Source organism: Gambusia affinis, linkage group LG02 (genome assembly GCF_019740435.1).
Source record: "Gambusia affinis linkage group LG02, SWU_Gaff_1.0, whole genome shotgun sequence".
Lineage (NCBI taxonomy): Eukaryota > Metazoa > Chordata > Actinopteri > Cyprinodontiformes > Poeciliidae > Gambusia > Gambusia affinis.
The window spans coordinates 23276304-23288703 of NC_057869.1; positions in this window are offsets into that span (position 1 = coordinate 23276304).

Consider the following 12400-nt stretch of genomic DNA (forward strand, 5'->3'; position numbering starts at 1 on the left):
AAGTCTAGCAGCATACAAGAGTTGTCACATTGTTATAATTATCAATAAAACTCACCTGAGTGTCCCCAGCCCCACTCAGGTCTTGAGGTTCTCAATAGACCTCAAGACCTGCAAACATTTCACTTTACAATAAACCATTTAAACTTTGGCTCTAGTCTTTCAAACAGTTGAGTCACAACCACGTATGACAGCCTGCCACAAATTACATATCCAAGTACTGGCATCTTCTTTTTCCACAAGAAGTGATTTACAAATATCTGGCTTCCTTCATTAGCAGTCAACGTACTCGAGTGGAAGGCATAAACATTCTGCCGTTTTCTTCTCCAGGTAAGTCATCATCCGTATGCAGTGATGTCAGTAACGCGTTAATGTGTAACGTGTTACTGACGTCGGACCACTTTTTTCAGTAACGAGTAATCTAACGCGTTGCTATTTCAAATCCAGTAGTCAGACTACAGTTACTTCTCAAAATCCTTTTTGCGTTACTGCGTTACCATCTTCTTTTGTTATTTAATCGTATTTCCTCGACGCGTCTTGTCGAGTGACCGACGTCTCTATGCGACAGAAATGTAAACAATGGAGGGAGATGAGCATTTTGTTGGTGGAAAAACTGGAACTATTTTGAGTTTCTGTCGCCAAGTCCGATTATTATAAGCGGCTTTGGGCTTTTTTTTTTTTTTTTTTTTTTAAGTCGCTTGCAAATGTAATGAGTTGCTGGTTGCGCCTTTTTTGGCTCGTTTTTTAACGTAAAGTTGCTCATTTGGGTTTGGAAATAAGCAGAGACTCATAATAAATCCCAGAATTTGTCCGTCATTAAGGTAGTTTTACTCAGTCTCTCCTTGTCCATCATTTCCCGGATGATCCGTCCCGCTATATCTTTGTTAATGTCAAGTTAATATATTACCTCTGAATGACGTCGAGCTTCGCGTTGCGCTCCACAAAACTGCAAACATCGAGACCAATATGAAAAGCGCAATAAACGTGAAAACAGCCACGAATGAACCTGTCCGTAGTTGCCAGTAATTATAATGGCAACTTAACGCCATTCTATTTATTAATATTATAATATTAATATTAATATTAATATTATTAGTGTCACAAATCTGTGCAGCCATCTGAGCTGTGGAGCTGCAGGAGGAGCTCTGTGCGCTGTGACACCAAACGCAGGGCCGTAACGCAGAACCTGGAGGCTGGGGGACAGGGGGGCTTTAAAATCCTTCTTGGAGTTTTCCAGACAACAGTGGACCCGCACAAATCACTCAGGTTTTTTATTTTTTTGTACTTTTTTTTCTACAATCTCCTCTTCAGTTCAACCTTATCAGTGGAGACACATTGTTGATCTAATCATTATAATATAGCTGACAATTAAGTTTCGACAAAGCTCAATGTGATTTTCACATGAGGCGGAGCGTTGTTGTTAGCAGCTGCTGAAAGTAACTAAAAAGTTACTTTTAATGTAACTTAGTTACTTTCCAAATCAAGTAGTCAGTAATATAACTAAGTTACTTTTTCAAGGAGTAATCAGTAGTCCGATTAAAGTTACTTTTTCAAAGTAACTATGCCATCACTGTCCGTATGAGAGTTTGGGAAACAAAAATGCAAGTGAAAACAATTTTTTTTATGTCTTTTACACATTAAGCAACTTTGATAAAGCCTAGGTTGGTTTAAAGTAAAGCTATAGATCAAACCAAAGCCCTAATAATTTTTGTGATGTGTGACAAAGATATGGTGAGCAGTGACAAAATGATGGATTGTTTGTTCTTGTAAATTTAAAAAAGGCAAACATTTCACGATGCCTAAAGTAAAACTTATTTGCTGATCCAAATTGCCTTTGCATGCACATTCATCTTGAGTGACTGGGCCTGACATGTGGGGTAATGAGTTGAAAACTTTTGATCAGTTGGCTTTCAATTAGAATCGGGTAGTAATGCAGTAATAAAGCACATCCTGGCATCCAAAACTAGCAAGTCACTATAAACACATCTTCCAATATATTTTCTCGCCAACATCTGCAGCTCTCCCGTTATCTTCACTTCACAGTTTGTTTGCTCTATGCATGAGAATAATCTGGCATTAACCCCTACATTTAATAAAGAAAAAAACAAATTTATGCATGTTTATGCTAACAAGAAGCTTGTGACCTGTGGGATCCATTTATAATAATATGAAGGCAAAGCAAGCGGAAATGCCTAAAAGTTGTTAGCGATGCGTTTTATTTATTTATATTTCTTTTTAGCTCAATTTAATGTTATGCTGATAGCGTTCTTCAAGACTCTTGGTCATGGGAGAGAAACGTGTCCAAATAGTCGTATTTCTAAGGGTTGCGTCCACCACAAGACTGAAGTTGATAAAGGTCACAATTCCCTTTCTCTCTCAGGGAAACCATACCCCACTCTGCAGTTTTGCTCCACATGTTTAGCTGGACATTATTCAGACCTGATAATGTTAATAGGATGTAGAGTTCAGCAAAATGCTTTCAGATTTGACATATTGATAGTATAACGTCATTTATTGGTACATCACTTTGTTCAATGATGCAGTAGAAACCACTACATGTTCATGGTTTTAATTTGGGGGATTGATTTTTGGCTGTTGTCTGCAGAACGTAAGGACACTGGAGGAGTTATAATGAGTTTTCCTTGTTGGCTTCTTCTATTTGACTGCCGTCTAGACCGGCAGCTAAAGTGACAGAGTAGCTGAGATCCTTAGTGGAGAAGAGACAGACAGTCTGTCTCTGTCAGCATGCTCTGTTCCCCTCTCAGCAATGACCCTTCACATTTAATCATTCTTAGACAGACCCTTTAACCCTTCACCACGGGTTTGTACCTCAGTGCCCTTCTCACCTCTGCAGGCACACCCACGCACGTCAATTCCCCAATCTGCCAAACACATGATCCTGCTTTTTTTTCCTTCCCCCTTTCTTCTTTTCAATCGTCTAATTTCTGATGCTAAAAACATAATTAAGTGTAATCTACCAAAATGAAAGCACTAGCAGGAAACATTGACGTCTTTTCCTTTTTTTCCAGAAGCTTCAGCTGTAATGAATGAAGAAGAAAAAAAAAAATCACAATGCGAGGAAATTTGTGTGAGAGTGAGTTGAGTAATGGCACCTGTTAAATGATAAGGGAATTTTCTTTGTCTTTTAAAAAAACATTTGCATAATTAGCCGGAGTTGCAGGGGGTGGATAAATATGCTGACGGCTGTTGTTTTGCTTATGTAACAAAATGACTTTGGAGAGAAGGAGGAGGGACAGTGTGATGGGGGCCAAGCACACAGAACAGCACAGTGATTGAACGAAGAGGGAGAAATAATCACCACACTTTGTTCAATTTCAACCTTTACAGGTCATTTAAAATGTTATCTGATGTTACTAATAGGCACCAGGCAATGGACGGGGTACTAATTTGATTGAATAATGAGAATAATTAGGTTTTAATAAAGAAAGGAGGCACATGGAGTTGGTGAAGGATTGCTGTACCTTCTATTTTGCAGTGAATTTATATTTCTCACTGCCTCTGGAACCAGGCCTCTTGACAAGAACTTTCTCTTTAAATAATATCTCCAAAAACGCCACTTATCAAAAAGGGCGTGCTTATGTGTGACCTGAAATAGTGCAGAATGTTTCTGAGATAAACTACGTACAAGGACAAAAAGGTTTTTTTTTTTAATCACCAAACAATGAAACAGGCTTAATTTTACCTTCACACATCAGGCGTGTTTTGAACTTTCATTCTCTGAGAACACCACACATTTTCTAACTGTATTTTAAAAACTAGCTTGGTTCGGCTACATTTCGGATCCTATCCTAATTTTTCTTCATTTCCTTGTAGACTCCAGCTGTCAGAATACCATTGTTTGTTTTTTTTTAATGAGTAATTTATTGTGAAGATGTGCTTGCTAAACTTGCAGTCATTTAGCTAAAGTCAGGACTACAGTATCCAGTTCTTGACTGTCTGAAAAATCTTTTGTTGTGAACAAATACGCAGTAATACCTGCTGTGAGACTAAATTGGAGGCCAGTGGCTGATGACGCACTGACAACTTACGACAAACACCAAGCAGTGTCGGTTATCATGCAATATGGCCGCTGTTGTGATAAACATCTGAGTGTTGATTGATTATTCCACATTAGCACCCATAACTTGCTTTCCATTTATTTCTGGCCTGATCTTTTTAAATTCTGTGTGAATCAGTTCTGCTGCAGTAACAAATCTTGTTGTCTGGCTAAACATTTGAGTGCTGTGCATTTTCTGAAGTCATGCTGCGTGTGTTGAGTTTGTGGCTCGTCAGCTGTAGTTTTGAAACAGTGTTTTAGTTTCCAAGCTGTGATTTGTGAGAGAATAACTTGGCAAACAGCTAATGTGTAAATGCTGTCTTTCAGCCAGCTGACCAGAAATGCACAGCAACAAAGCTGCATGGAATTGTTTCCATACAGACAGGAAACCCTGCATCTTTGTCTGCTGTCTCACTGAAAGAACTTCACTTTAAACTAAAGGAACAAGACAGAAAACCACATTTTCAATCGGAACGTTTTAAAACTTTGGCATCCCTGGTACTAGTAATCACCCAATGTCAACTTAATTTTTGTATTTGTGTCCTGTGAAATGCTTTAAAACTTGTGCTATCTCCCTATTGTAGATCCAGCAGCACACTGGAAAAACACACAGCATCACCTGCGTATAAAGCAACTTCATAGCAGTTGATCATTTGATTGATGAATTGGTTTAAGAGAGATTTTAATTTTAAAAAGTGGCGACAAAACACAAACAAAGCGGCTAACAACGTTAGTGGAAATATCCTGGAAATATAAACGCGTTACAAAACCAAATCAGTCTGAACTCATAAAGAAAACAAAAGGTTATATGAACTGTGAGTGCAATATTAACAGTGGGCCCTCGCCTATCACCACCAGCCACAGGCGAACAGAGGATGATATTGTGTGCCAGCTGCAGCTGCTCAGAGGAAGGCAGCTTGCTTTTTGTTTTTCCCCTTTCATCACTAAGAAAAAGAATCCGACGCTGGTTGCCAGACACCGAACACACTCTTGTTTCTGTGAGTTCTTTTTCACCCACAACCCATACTCCACCCAGGCCTCTCCCTGCTCTTCATCTCCAGCATACTCGTCCTCCACTCTGCATATACCCTCTACATGCCCCCTTCCATCCCTCCCTGTGGTCATCCCAGCCGCCTTTTGCTGGGATGACCAGAACCTCCATTCTGGCAAACTGCATCGATGCATCTTTCATCTATGAAGCAGACTGACCTACATTCTCAGGCTGGCCCCATGCAGCCGTAGTTGTAAGCTTTGTCCTGCTGCTTTTGCCCTCAGCCCGGGCAGCAGCTGTGGGTGTGGTGCCCAGGCAGAATTAGAATGGCCACTGCATTTCACAGACTCCCCTTTGAAGAAATCTATCTCGCCTGTCTCGGGCATGCTGGACTTAAAAGCTGAAAATTACCAAACGAAATTGCATCGCAGAAAGAAACAGAGAGAGAGAACAAGTAACACGACGGCACCAGTGGCAGTATGAATATTTCAAAACTGTAGTTTTGTGAAGGAGTTGCTCTATTAAATACTCCGCGCTTTTGAATATAGGTCAACGCCTTTCTCGGAGAACGTGGCCCAGTTTACCTGTTTTCCTTTTTTTTTTCCTTTCGCAGAGATAATTGCATGCTCCAATATGGTTCAACTAATTATTGCTTGTTAAAGAAACTTCTGTAGACTCATAAATACACAGTCAAAATAGATCAAACAGAGCATAAAGATGTGTCAGTAATGAAGCTAATTTGCTAATCAAGAATGCAGTTCTTATTATCTGCTCGTTGCCCTTGACCCACAATTGGATGCATATAAATTGTTTTGGGTTTTTTTTTTTGTGGTAATTTATATGCAAACATACTTGCAGTAATCAAGGTCAGTGGGTTGGAGTTTCTCTGCATTCCTGCTGACACAGTAAGCGTCCACAATATCTACACATTTGATTTGATAAGTCCAGCTTGAGCACACACATATTGCATATTTGGCTACATAAGTATATTTGAAGAAGGACAGTCATCCCATTATGTTTTGATGAGTACACAGCAATTTTGTAGATTAAGAAGAAGCAATAGACTTAATTATGTAATTATTTTTAAAACTAGGCAAACATAGTAGACCCTTTTTATGTATTGGGTCTTAAATGATTTGAACATTTTTATTTACATGGGTAGTAAATTAATTAAAATATTTGCCATTTATTGTTGGCCAAGAAAAGGTAAAGAATCCCCCCCCCCCCATAATGTAACTTGTTTTTAATAAAGTGTCAAAAAGGTTGGCGACCACTAACCTAAACTGTGGCATTGTTGCTCTAGATGTACGTTTAGGATCATGATTCTGGACCAACATGTTCCAACAGGGGGATTTTGTGTTTAGTGTGACAAAGTTTTAGGCTCCACATAACATATTCCATCAAAGTGAAATCCAAAAGGTATTAATTCTTCTGCAGGCGCTTTACAGTGTTAATAAAACAGACGTATCTTCTTTTTTTTTTTTTTTTAAGATGTCACTGTAATTGTCAGTGTTTTGGCTTTTGTCCAATTTCTCACCCATCAAAACAAACCAAGAGAAATTTCCTCAGAATCCCAAGTCTTTGGAAAATGTGACAATTGCGCATGGTGGACATTAGTGAGCCCAAGAGATTTAAGATATCATAAGTCATGCAGGTGAGCAGGTGCTGCAGCACTTCTGCATACAGATATATTTCTAATGTTCTTCAGAAGCATCTAGGATTTATTTGAAAACTGCAAAATTACTAAAGACTTCTTTCAAAGGACTAATTTAATTATCGTAGCATCTGCATCAGGATCCATATCAGGCAAAGTAAGCGGGGAAGAGACAAAGTAAAGAAAGAGCTGATCAAGTGCTTGGTTCTCTGTAGAAGTAATTTGTTTTGCAAATATAGCCGCAGAGCTGCTGAGTCACGGTTGTTCCCACACCCCCAGACAGTGACCTCTCTTTCAGCTGTGGACAGGTGCTTGCCCCTTCCCTCAAAGACAAGACCCTTCCTAAAAGTGTCTCACACACACACAGCATATCTGCATGCATGCAAACACACTGGGTGACTTCCGGGTTATTGGGTCACTCTTACATCCAGAGGCCAAGCTGTCATGTCAGGCTTTATTAAGAGCCGGACTGTCTGGAAGATTTAATTAGCGTGGCCGGGGTGAGGCGAGTCCCCTGCGCAGGTTTCTGCTGAGGTCTAATAATTTGTCTCTGACTGGAGCTGAGCCACGCTCGGTTAAGAGCTGACAGCAGCGACACGGGCGCCAAGTTTTCCCAGTTTGGATGTCGCATTCCAACGGCGGCCAGATATACACAGCAAATACATTTTTATCACAATACCTGATCCAAAGCCGAAAAACGTATTTAACCCCATTAAAATTCCTGATGTGCGAGTATGTGACGTGCCATATGCTAAAGGGTTTTAATGTCAGACAATAAAAATATCTGTTCTTCTCATTATAATACGGTGTAACATTTTTATCATATCATATATATACCATTAAGGACAAGATTGAACCAGTCACTGCTATCATGAGTGATCTATCTGAATGAATAACACTTGGTTCTCCAGAGACAACTTTGTCTTTGATGTAGCTGCCAGCCCGCTTGTTGGATGACTGATCAGCTGTTTCTGAAATGGGAACAAGAGCCTTTCAGGGATTTCAGCTCAGCAGCCACAGGCAGATGGTGTTTTCTGCACACACAAACATGCGCGCAAGGATAGATGTACTGTTCCAGAGAGCGCAGAGCTTACATATGTACCACACGCATGTACAAGCGCTTACACTTGCAAATGGAGAGAAAGTCAGTTATCCTAACCTACCCTGACAGATTCACCTACATTGCAGCTTTCATAAGGAGCGACAGGTTCAACATTGCTAATTAAAAAGAAAAGAAAGGGAAGAGGCCTTCTTTTAGGTTTTAAATTACTTTGTAAAAATTTCATTAGGGAGACGAGCAAATGAAATGGCAAAATGGTTGTGTAGACCCTGTGGCAGGACGGCTCCAACAGCCTGTTATGTTGTGAGCTGCTGGACGTCAGAGACCATTTCTGTTACACGTTAGTATTTCAAAGACACACAAACACTGACATACCACACACAGACATGGTTTGTTTCCAAAATACATAGTCAACTTTGTCAACACGGAAATCGACAGCAAAAATGGTGGTGTTCACAACTCTTTTCCAGCTTGTTCCACGTCGTTTCTTCTGCAGATGCACCTCAGTTTACAGACGAACACCTGAGAATACAGAACAGGCAGCCATGCAGGCACGGTACTGACGGAGGATATTTGCAAACTGGCCTGCTTGTTAATGTATCCATCCACAGGCATTCTAAGAAAGCAGTAATAAGCACCGTCAGCCAAGAGTGGGTGTAATAAGCTTTTATCTGTGTCAGATATCGAGAGTCACATAACGTCAGGGGTGCCTCCGGTCACTAGCTAAAGGGCTTAGCCAGCTGGTCGCCTCTGACCTGTTGAACAGCAGATAAGCCCTCCCAGCACATCACCTGGTGAGCTTTGAGCATGCTACAGAGAAGATTAAAACTGTTGTAAAACTTTCAGAAGTGTGAAACGGAAACTACAGTGCATCGGACATCAAGCCGAAGTTGGATGAAAAACGTGGCGGATTACTAACTAATGGCGTGACTCGGAAAGACACACTTTTTGTCTCTGCCATCAGGCAGACAGACCTGGGTTGGGATATTGATTTTTAAAATGGAGGATAATGGACTAATCAGACAAAAATGGAGCTCTCATGGTGAATGTGTGTATGGTCACTGTGGGGATAGTTCAATATTATAGAATGAAATGCATCTATATTCAAAGAAAAATCCATACAGTAGGGGTCCTAATGGGAGCACATTGACAGCCATCTGCGTTTCTGTGCTTGTATTCAGAGGGGAGCGGAAGGCCATGATCCCCAAACTGCCCAATCCAATTTAGACATAGGGATGTAGGACAGAGACGGCGTTGGTGCACGTGAGCTGGAATGAGACCAAACCGAACGAAGAGACAGGGTTAAAACCTGCAGCCTGGGCTGCCGCCCCTTCCACCGATTATGCCATGTTGCTCGCTGATGTCGCTTAAACTCACTTGGCTGCGATAGCAATTAAACAGCACAAATCCGAAAGCTATGTGAAGATTTTAAATTGAGGAATTATTTGAGGGTAAGGTAGCAAGAAATTTCTTGGGCTGTTTCTTATGCTTCGCAAATCCATTATTAAAAAAAAGCTGCAGATAAGGTTTCTAAAAACAATCTAGACTATGTTTACCGAAAATGGCAGCGAGATTTAACTTTACACTACTTTTCCTTCCAGTCTCATTTGCATTTTACTCAAGATTGTCTACACGGAGATGGAGTAATTTATTCCCGTTACTACAGTGTCTGCTCCAGTTTTGAGCTGAGGATGCTATTGTGGGGTGAACTGAAGGTGTCCTAATGCCTGCGGCAAACTGGCACACTCAGCAGATGGGAGAGAGACTGATCCCTGGTTTGTTGACAGTGCACTTAAACGCGGATGTCAGTGTATGTGTGAAGGACCTCACATTATAAACCATCTCCAGCGAGTAGTAAATAAATCATAAACAGTTCGTTCATTTCTCGGATCGTGCCTCCTTTGTATGTGCTTGCGTGTGGTGGACGGAGAATTTCCTCAAGCTTTGCACCTCAAGTATGGAGGTTAATACGTGGATAAATAATTTACCTTCGTCGGAAGCATTTTCAATCTGTGTCGGCGAAAGACTAAAAATGGAAATGTGCTCAATGGGAGGAAGATAAACACAGGTGTGTTATTTTGGACAAATGAAATTCACGTCTCCATCTGATATAAGGACAGAGGAAGTCACGCAGATGGGGCGGTGGAAACCATGACGGGGAAATGGAAAGTGATGACGTCCATCATGAATGTTTCATCAATCTCTCAGAACTGTGAAGGATTCATCAGACCCAGAGGGAGGTCGCTGGCCTTCCTAACACTCCCTCCTGCTCCACTGCTGGCATCTATTTTCTTCCTCTTGCTCTCTTTTACGCACACATACATATACAACAGGGTCACACATGAGCGTAGACGGAATGAGCTGCAGCGTTATCATCATCTGACTTTTCATTTACCAGCTCTATTAGCCCCATTACCCTCTCAGCCAGACCCTCTGCTTGCCCTTCTGCTCCCTTTTCACAGGAAAACCACGATTATCACTCTGAAACTCATCCATTTCAAATGTATTCAGCTGCTTCCTGCGACTTGGCTGAATATGTTAGAAGCCGGCTGACGTGTCTACTTGCTGGCTGGCAGGCTGTCTACCCACTGAAGCTTGCTGGTGGCTACCTGGTCTGTTGTTATTTAAGGTGCCTAAATGATGAATTCTGCCGGCAGACAGCTTGGCCGGCCGGCAAACATCCCTCCGTGATTTGATGCGCTCATTTCTGTCACCACTATACCCCGAAAACAAGAGCTGCTTGTATCAGACCATGGTTCGAATCACAGAGACACATAGCATACCAATACACACACACACACACACGCACAAAAAGATTATCACTAATTATGTTTTGCGATCCTTCATGTAGATGAAAGCAAGCCGGTATCAAATTGGTCACATTCATTACCAGCCATGTTTAATGCATAGCGGATATTCGGAGGCAGCATGGTATGTTAATGAAGTGAGAAGAACGTTAGAATAAAGCTAATTAAAATTCAAACGCATGTGTGCGTGTGTGTGTGTGTGTAGGGGGTGGGAGGGCCGACGACCGTGTTTGTTGAAATACTCTGCCGCGTAGCATGTCTGCTGTAGTTAACTTTAAATTAATCATGTGTAATTAATCTGAGTGCACTGAAGGAAAACCATTGGGTTAGGAATAAGCCACCAAAAAAGGTAGGCTCTCTATTACGACTGTAAAAGAAAATGATGTCTTTGACAAAACGGCCATGCTTCTGGTGTTACCAAGCAGGTCAAACGGCTTGCTTAAAATAATAATAATAATAAAATAATTAGCTTTATTTTTTAGGCATGTCACTTAAGGCCATCATGAAATCGAATGAAAGAAACCAAAATTTAAGTTAATCACGTTTGGTTGTGATTGGAAGTAACACTTTTAATAACTGGACTTCTGAACGAGTCCAGACAAAAAAAAAAAAAAGCACTCTAACGAGAACCGGTTCTCGATTCCCATCCCCTGTGTGGGAGGCGGCCAAAGGAAATCCACTTTTCTTTCTCTGACTTATCCAGACTCTGTGTTTCTGTTGCAACCTGCAGACGACACTCCTTCAGTCTCAGAACGCCCTTTTCACCGTTGATCAGTGGTTGATCAGGCGTTGCCTGGGTCTCGTGATGTCAAACAGCGTGATGAGGAGATCTGTTTAAGTGTCGATTCTGACTGAAGCAGGACATTTAATTGTCCATTTGTGGTCCAAACGCCTGTTGTGACGTTTAAACTCAATGTCATAATAGCAGCAAGAGGCAGAAAAAGTAGAGAAACTATGAACAGTTGGATATTTTGCATTCATAAGCTTACAGGTCACATTAAGCTAACCAGTAAATGTTATTGTGCATTTTAGGTTCATCTGGAAATTTCACCTGAAAGCCAAATATCTAACTTTCTGTGAGTAATGCAAGTTGAAACTCCGCCCTTTTATTCTGTCTCAGCAGAAATTATTATCTCAATCTGGCCGAACAGGTAGAGCTGCGAGCAAGTAATTACTTTCTTAATCTGGATTTTTGTTTTTCATTTCAGTTAGTCGTTTTCGGCTTGTTCATGGGTTCACCGGTAGATTGTTACAGAGGAATGGTGGGTTTAATACTTGTTGCATGTGGGACACAGGGCATGTGTTAAGTTGCATCACATAAATAAGGATGGGAAGACAGTACCTCCACAATGCAGTTAATGCAATGTTTTCAAAACACACTGTCAGCGTTTTCCTCCTCCTGCAGATCAGGCGAGTTCAAAAGAGTTTCAGCTGTTGTGGCTCAGCCGCGTGTTTACAGTGTAAATTAGCAATACAGAAAATACAACTTTTCAAGGTAAACAGCAAATGAAAATGACCATGAAGAATCTGTAGAGGGAAATTGCACAGCTGAGATGGAACAGGCCAAAACTATTGGAATATAATTGTTGCCTTAATTTACTTCTCTGCTTCTACAACATGTCCTTCAGATGTCTGGGGTTTTGGAGAATTGTCTTACAAAGCTACAAATGCTAAAAGCTAAAGTGAAGCATTCACATGCTAATTAGCATGAATAGAAATGTGGAAAGCTTGTTCGTTCACAAGCAAACAAACAAGGTTAAGTATCCAAGTGCAACAAGTTCAGCTGTTCTGCTGACCGTCAATATAGAAAGAAAACCACAGAAGCATCCGGACT